Source organism: Penaeus vannamei, chromosome 3 (genome assembly GCF_042767895.1).
Source record: "Penaeus vannamei isolate JL-2024 chromosome 3, ASM4276789v1, whole genome shotgun sequence".
Classification (NCBI taxonomy): domain Eukaryota; kingdom Metazoa; phylum Arthropoda; class Malacostraca; order Decapoda; family Penaeidae; genus Penaeus; species Penaeus vannamei.
Window position 1 is genome coordinate 24,589,197 of NC_091551.1, and position 7,500 is coordinate 24,596,696.

A 7,500-nucleotide genomic window follows, 5' to 3' on the forward strand; every position below is an offset into this window, starting at 1 on the left:
ATACAATGTTTTTGTGTCGTAATTTCCGACGCTTGTTTTGTGCTGCTGTTAAGACATAATTACTCTCATTATCTTCTTTGTGCTCCTTGTTAATTTATATTCTCTTTGTGTTTTTGATCACCGTATTTTGCATATCTAATGATCTTGCCAATACCTGGTAATTAGGCCTGTTTACTGTTCGTATCTCAAGTATTGTGAGAGGCCAGGCTTTTCAGGTGTCCTATTTACGGGAAAAAGTACACCGCCTGTGCTGTCTCTCTCTCTCTCTCTCTCTCTCTCTCTCTCTCTCTCTCTCTCTCTCTCTCTCTCTCTCTCTCTCTCTCTCTCTCTCTCTCTCTCTCTCTCTCTCTCTCTCTCTCTCGTTCTATCGTTCTATCGTTCTATCGCTCTCTCTCTCTCTCTCTCTATCTTTCTCTTTCTCTCTCTTTTTTTTCTCTCTCTTTCTCTCTTTCTCTCTCCTCTTCTATTTTCGAGGTGAAGACGTACCATAGATGAATGACGACAGATCGACAGGTTGGCGGCGATAATGTGTGACACCTGCCACGTTTACCAATGCGAATTACTTGAAAGACAACGACGTTATTCGGACAGGAGGCATTCAGTCATCATCGCCAACATCCTAAATGCATCTTCGCCTTGGTGTGAAATTTGATAAATTAATAAGAATAAGTACTAGAGATAAGATTGAGTATAGTTCGGTAGTTTGGAAATGATACTAAACTCATTTTTATTGTAATTAGCAATGATCTCCGTCCGAATGAGGACACTGGTGAGAAAATAAAATGATAGGCATTGTTTTGCACGCCTTAGTTGCGGGTTATAAACATTTATTAGTCATACGAATGGAATTTCTGCATTTACGTGTGCTACGCTTTACGATTTGATTGCATTAATGCAGCATGTTTGGGGAGCATTATGTGCGATAAGAATAGATAAAACGCGCTAAAGCATATACTCCCCCAAGCAGTTTTACTCTGTGTCTTAACAATTTCATATAAAGATAAAGATCAATATTTTGACAAGAGCGTTCCCGCGTGATGTCCCAGTGGAATTGAGTCTTGGGCACCAGGTTCAGACGAGCCATTCTGGGTCTAAATGACTGCATTTATTGCTGTGCGCATTTTTAGAACCCAATTAATCAGCCGCTGGCCTCGTAATCCGGCTTGATCCACGCCACAACTAAAACACAACAGAGGGCTTTTGACAGATTAATTAAAGGGAAATTGTGTTTACGGCAACACCTCATCGCGGCCGCCTCGCCAGTCCGCTCCGATGGCCGGGATTTCTGATCTTTGTAAGTGTGTGTAATTGCGGTGCTTTGTAAACCACTTTGCACTTACGCTTTATTGCATTCACGGTATAGTGTAAATAAGCGGGTGTATTTCTGTTCGAGTACATTTATTCGTGCCATTCATAAATACGAGAAAGCGCGGTATTTTTCTTTCAAATTCACGGTATTTTAGCTTTGAACAAATAATAAAGTACCAAGTGCAAAAGGGGCTTACTAGTGCATTGGTAAATTAAGCCAGTTTAGAATATTTAACTGATTATCAAAGTCATACACAACCCCTTACTCATCTGAACAGCAATATACCACACAGTTCTAAATATACCGTCACATATAAAGTTACAGATAGATTAGGCTAATCTCTCTCTAGACAACCCGACGATTCAGAATGCTCCTGATAAAGGCGAACGAGACCAAAGACAGATAGATAAAGACGGAGGTCAGTGGCAGGCGCCTAAACAGCGCAGCCGTGTCCCGAGCGCGGTCGCCGAGGCGTGGCCTCCGCCAGCGTCCAAGTGCCCTCGATCCCCCGCGAGCGCCGCCGGGAGGCCCTTCAGCAGACGCAACGGGCGCGGGGCTTTTGTCTGACGAATTGGAGCTAATATGTCGGCACAAAAGCAATCCCCTTCGTGTTTACAAATAGGTTAAACAAGATTTCGTCACGTGTTTTTTATCCTTCTCTCGCGGAAGGTCGGGGACAATTCGGCGCAGAGGGATCGGAGGGAGACGGCCGAGACGGAGAGAAGCCGTTCCCGGCGAGCCATTAGCAGGAGGGAAGGATATAATTTATTCTGTTATTTTTTCTCTTCTTTTGTCATTCGCTTTTTTCGCGGAGGGACAAAGAGTGATGGATCTTACGCCCGGCGACGCTGCCTTTATGTGTGAGGAGAGAAGAGCCCCCAGTGAACTTCAAAGGCCATTACAGGACTCGCCAAGTTTAAAGGGCAAATGGGAGATAATTTTACTTTTTGCTACAGTTGTCTTTAGAGATTTGTGGCATGCTCTCTCTCTCTCTCTCTCTCTCTCTCTCTCTCTCTCTCTCTCTCTCTCTCTCTCTCTCTCTCTCTCTCTCTCTCTCTCTCTCTCTCTCTCTCTCTCTCTCTCATTCTCTCTCTCTCATTCTCTCTCTCTCATTCTCTCTCTCTCATTCTTTCTCTCTTTCTTTCTTTCTTTCTTTCTTTCTTTCTCAGACAGATAGACACACTCGCATACACGTACATGTTCATTTAGTAGAAATATAATCACAGCCGCGCAAATTAGCGGCACGAAAAAGGCACGAGCGAGGAGGGACGGAAGCGGCGCAGGAGATGTAATCAAACAGTTTTACAAGTGTACCTGACATAAGGGAGTAGCGCGCGAAAGTTTCCCGATTCTTACAGAAATGTGTCCTCAGCCAGCCGTGGGATTCCGCAGGGTTGGGAATATAGCTCTTCCGTCCGCGAGGCTTGCGGGTCAATATCCCATGCATCCCGCAGGATCCGAGTATTGAGGCATATTTCTAGCTGATTGTTCGAAAAGAAATAACGTTGTGTTGGATTTCGGAACCGAGAAAACGGCCGCCAACATTTTTCTAGGTTTCAGGTGGCGAAGTGTGTATTTTGGGCGCTGGGGACAAGTTTCATGGCCGCTCTGCATGATCCGGTGGAACGCCGCGACATGAGTCCATGTGGAATAATGTCTTTTTGGAAGTCGTAAGCCGCCCCCTGTCATTTTATTGTCGTGCTCGACACCGACGCCCCGCCCGCATCACGCCCGAACACTCCAAAGGGCGCTGGGTTGGTGAGGGGAGTTGTAGTAGTAGTAGTAGAGTCCTTTTCATTATATATCATCTTCAGGTTTTACGTCGATGCCTTAGCCTGTATGCCTTCACAATCTGCGTGAGTGCCATTACCAGTTTTACTGCGTTTCTTCAACGTCGGGGCAAGACTGTTGGGGCCGAGATCCAGTTGCGTAAACAAACCGCAGCACAAATAGTTTACCGGAAACGCGAGTAGCCCGAAAGGTGGGCGGGAATGAGTGACAGCTTCGGGGGAGGAGAACCGAACCAACAAATAGAGACATGAGCGTGCAAATATATAGGAGCGCGCGCGCGTGTATAAGCGTAAACAAACAAACAGACGCCGGGCAAACATCCCCCATGGAGTAGAACAACATCTCGTGGCTCGAGGGCGTCGGGCAGAGGCTTTCTGCGCCGCGCGCTGTCCACCGAGACTCGCAATGAGGACTGAGGAGCGCAATTTTCCAATAGAGCTTTCACTGAGCTTATGAGTGCAAGAGGTTTTATGTGTTTTGTTTGCTGCCGTTGTGTTCGGACTGATCTTGGCAATTCGTTTGATGTGATGCTTGTATGTTTTTGCGTGAGGAGCACGAGCGAGATGCACATTTTGGGGTAATTTTCTCTTTCTTGCCAGCATATGTGGCGGATTCCATAGCCCGTGCAATTACTCGTGAACAACGCGCGTCATGTTGTGTTTCCCACGCGAAAATAATCATATTTTCACCTCCATATTTTGGTGCGCAGGCCTTGTGAATCACGCCTCATTTCTCGCCATTTTACACACCGATAGAAAGGTCATCGGAGCGCTAACCCAACAAGGCTTTGTCCCGCCCCTGTCCTGTGGCTCCTGTGGCTTCCTAGGCTTCCGAGGATCACGTGACTCTGCCTTGACTCACGGGGTGCCGTGTCGGTGCCACCCCTCCCCCTCCGCCCCTGGGCCTTTTTCTCTCATCATCGAGTGATGAGATTGTTTATTTTTTCTCGAGCGCCTTTGGGAATTTAACTTGCGTGGTCTGATTGTCTTTGCCGTGATTTATCTTGAACTATTTCCGTTATTCGCATTTATTTCCTCGTGCTCATCCTTTCTTATCGCTTGCTCCATTTCCTCCCTCTTCGCCCTTCTCCCCTTCCCACATCCCGGTGCACCCGACACCCACATGGTGTCGTCAGGGTCCACTCCCCCACCCCTGCGTCTCCCCTTCCTCCCCCTCCCCCCGCATCTTCCTGTTGTCCCCCACCCCACCCCCACCCCCAATCCACTTCCCCTACACTGCCCTACATAATTACTCTCATATCGGCATCAGATTTCGCTCACTTGTCTAGCCTTAACACCTCGCACAAAGGGGCTTTTGTCCGGGGTGTGAAGACAATGGGCAAGGGGCAGGGAAGACATACGATGGCCGGCCGCGCCCCTCTGCTCCTCCTCCCGCTGCCGCCCGCTTGCCCCAGCGCCGGAGACATTTTTCTTGGGAATTGTTTTGCCCGGGGGGGGGGGGTGCCCCTACCCCGCCCCCTCCCCTGCGCCCCCCATTCTCCGTCCATCTCCGATCTCTGTCGCGACAGATGTTTACTTGAAGGGACATCTGACCAACGACCAGCGCGGGAAAGTTATCGCGATGGCCGCTTCGATAAGGCCAAATCACAAAGGGGTTTTCCATTTGTTCTCCGCTCCCTCGCCTTCGCTCCGCCGAGGAATCCTGGCCGCGTGGCAGTGTTTTTCGAACTAAATACCGGGAAGTTATATTGTAAATCCAGGCGTAAGGATAGAGCCCGTTCAGCATAGATTGTGGAGAGCGACGCAAAACGTAACAAGTGGCGGAGTGCCGTGCGTGTGGCGGCGATTGCGATGCATGATAAAAGCAGATAAAGATTATGGGGTAAGACAAGGTAAACCTTTGGTGATGGGGAGCCGAGGCAGGTAGATTTAGGGTAGTAGGGAAACCGAGGCAGGTAAACGCCATGTAATGGGGAACGCGAAACCAATAAACTTCTTATAATGGAGAGATAATAATGGGGTTGTAAAGGGGTGCATTTAAGATGTGAAAATTAATGATAGCATGTATACTGAATAAGGAGAGGACGCGTCGGGAATGATGAGTGAGGGAGCAGCTTTATGAGAGGCAGCGGCCTAAGTGAGGGGTCGGGCTAGGCGAGAGAGGAGAGCTGATGAGGGGGAAGATGGGTCGAGGGAGAGGGCTGCGAGGTAAACAAAAGCGTGAGAGGAGAGTTATTATCACGCAATATCTGTCGCCCGCATAGTGGCAGCCGCTGTTCCCGGGCCACGTGCACGCCGCTGCTGGTCCTGCCCCGCCAGACGCTGAGGTCAACGCAATCATCACATCGGCAGTTGAGGCAGATGGAGGCGTAAGCAGCCAGCTCTGCAGGAGTTGCCGAGTAGCATCATAGAGCCTTCTGGCCTCATGACTGTGCACCTGTCCTAGATCTCATTCAAGATAAGAGGTTCCCATCGCATTACGATCTTTCCCGAACTCGCAGTTTCACACAATGTTTTTCCTCTTGGCGCACCATTTCCAAGTTGGTTGATTGAGGAGAGAGGATATTGTTGAGGTTCCGCAATAAATAGAACATCCACGGGAACAGCCCTGAGGGAAAGGTATGCGCCGACACTCCAAGATCATTGTTTGCATCCCCGCCGCCGGTCCTTCATGTAACTTTCCTCCTGATCCACGTTAACAAAAGTAAGAAACCAACTAAACAATCTAGAAACTTCCTTGTAGCGTGACCTCCGCATGGAAGATTGCCTTCGCAGCCTTGGGTAGCGAAGGCCCTGCAAGTGTTCCCGAAGAGAGAGAAAAGACCAGGGAAAGGCCGCGGGACGTGAAGGGAAGAAGAGTTTGATGTGATCCTTTGGACTGTGGCAATCCCGGGGAATAGATCGCGGCGGGCGGAGAACAAGGAGGTGACAGAGGCGGGCGGAGAACAAGGAGGTGACAGAGGCGGGCGGGCGGGCGGGCGGGTGGGAGACACTTGTGTGCTGTAAAATCGGATGGTGGAGGCTCTTGCAAGGATGACAACCCAATTACCCGTGCTCAGGGCGGAAGCTTATGATATCAGCGACGGGTTTAAAAGGAGCCGAGGCCATGCACGAGACGCTGCTCTGGGTTAAGGAGAGAGAGAGAGAGAGAGAGAGAGAGAGAGAGAGAGAGAGAGAGAGAGAGAGAGAGAGAGAGAGAGAGAGAGAGAGAGAGAGAGAGAGAGAGAGAGGCAGACAGACAGAGAGAGAGAGGAAGGGAAGGAGGAGGAAGAGAGAGAGAGAGTAGCGCGAAGGAAAGAGGGGAGACCGTGAAAAAGGGAATATGAAGACGTTATGAAAAGTACCTTTGAAGTTGGAGGCGCCGTAAAGGTTGTTGCGGCGGAGGGACCCCAAGTAGCCGAAGGAGGAAATGGAATCAGGGGCTCGGAGGGGGACACGAGGGGAAGGAAGGGGAGGAGGGGTGAGGGGAAGAAAGGGGAGGAGGGGGTGAGGGGAAGAAAGGGGAGGAGGGGGTGAGGGAAGAAAGGGGAGGAGGGGGTGAGGGGAAGAAAGGGGAGGGGGTGAGGGGGAAGAAAGGGGGAGAGCGTGAGGGGGAAGAAATGGGAGGAGGGGGACGCGAGGGGAAGAAAGGGGAGGAGGGGTGAGGGGAAGAAAGGGGAGGAGGGGGTGAGGGGAAGAAAGGGGGGGAGGGGGGAGGGGAAGAAAGGGAAGGAGGAGGCACGAGGGGAGGTGCCTGGAGTGCGTCTTAGGGAGGAGGAATCAGGAGAATCTGCAGCTGAGGCACAAAAACAGGGAAGATTCGAAGAAAAAGATGGTTTCAGGAACAGATTACTGTAAAAGTTGAGACCCAACTTAAAAATATACCTACACGAAATCAGAATATACATAAAACCCCAAAACATCAAATATTACAAGACGCCCTAACAGTTATATAAAGTTATATTAAAGAAAAAAAACACCGACAGAAAAAAATACAAAATAAACACATTCGAGGGAGTGCTTCCTCACCCTTCCAAAGCCCCAGAAACCTCCCCAGCTCCCCGGCCGCATCCTCACCCACCAATCACTTCCGTCGCCCGATCCCCTCCGCCACACAGCGAAGGGGAGAAAAGAGGGGGGAAGGGGAGAAAGGGATAGGGGGAGCGAGAGAGAGAGGACAGAGGGAGAGGGGAGAGATAGGGGGAGGCCGATTCAGAAAGTACCGAAACTATGCAAATAATTGTCCTCCGGGTATCAAATCATTATTCCTCCCATGTTGCCACTAGTAAATGAGAATTCCTACTTCAGGAAGCCAATTTACACATACTAGGGGAAGTAAATAAACTAGGGAGAGAGAGAGAGAGAGAGAGAGAGAGAGAGAGAGAGAGAGAGAGAGAGAGAGAGAGAGAGAGAGAGAGAGAGAGAGAGAGAGAGAGAGAGAGGGACAGACAGAGAGAGAGA

General features: G+C 49.8%; 1 protein-coding gene across 3 annotated transcripts in view; it reads left to right on the plus strand.

Annotated features, from left to right (window-relative positions):
• Positions 1-7,500, plus strand: part of LOC113818143 (inactive tyrosine-protein kinase transmembrane receptor ROR1) — a 157,844-nt gene that overhangs the window by 120,244 nt on the left and 30,100 nt on the right. The window lies entirely within an intron of this gene.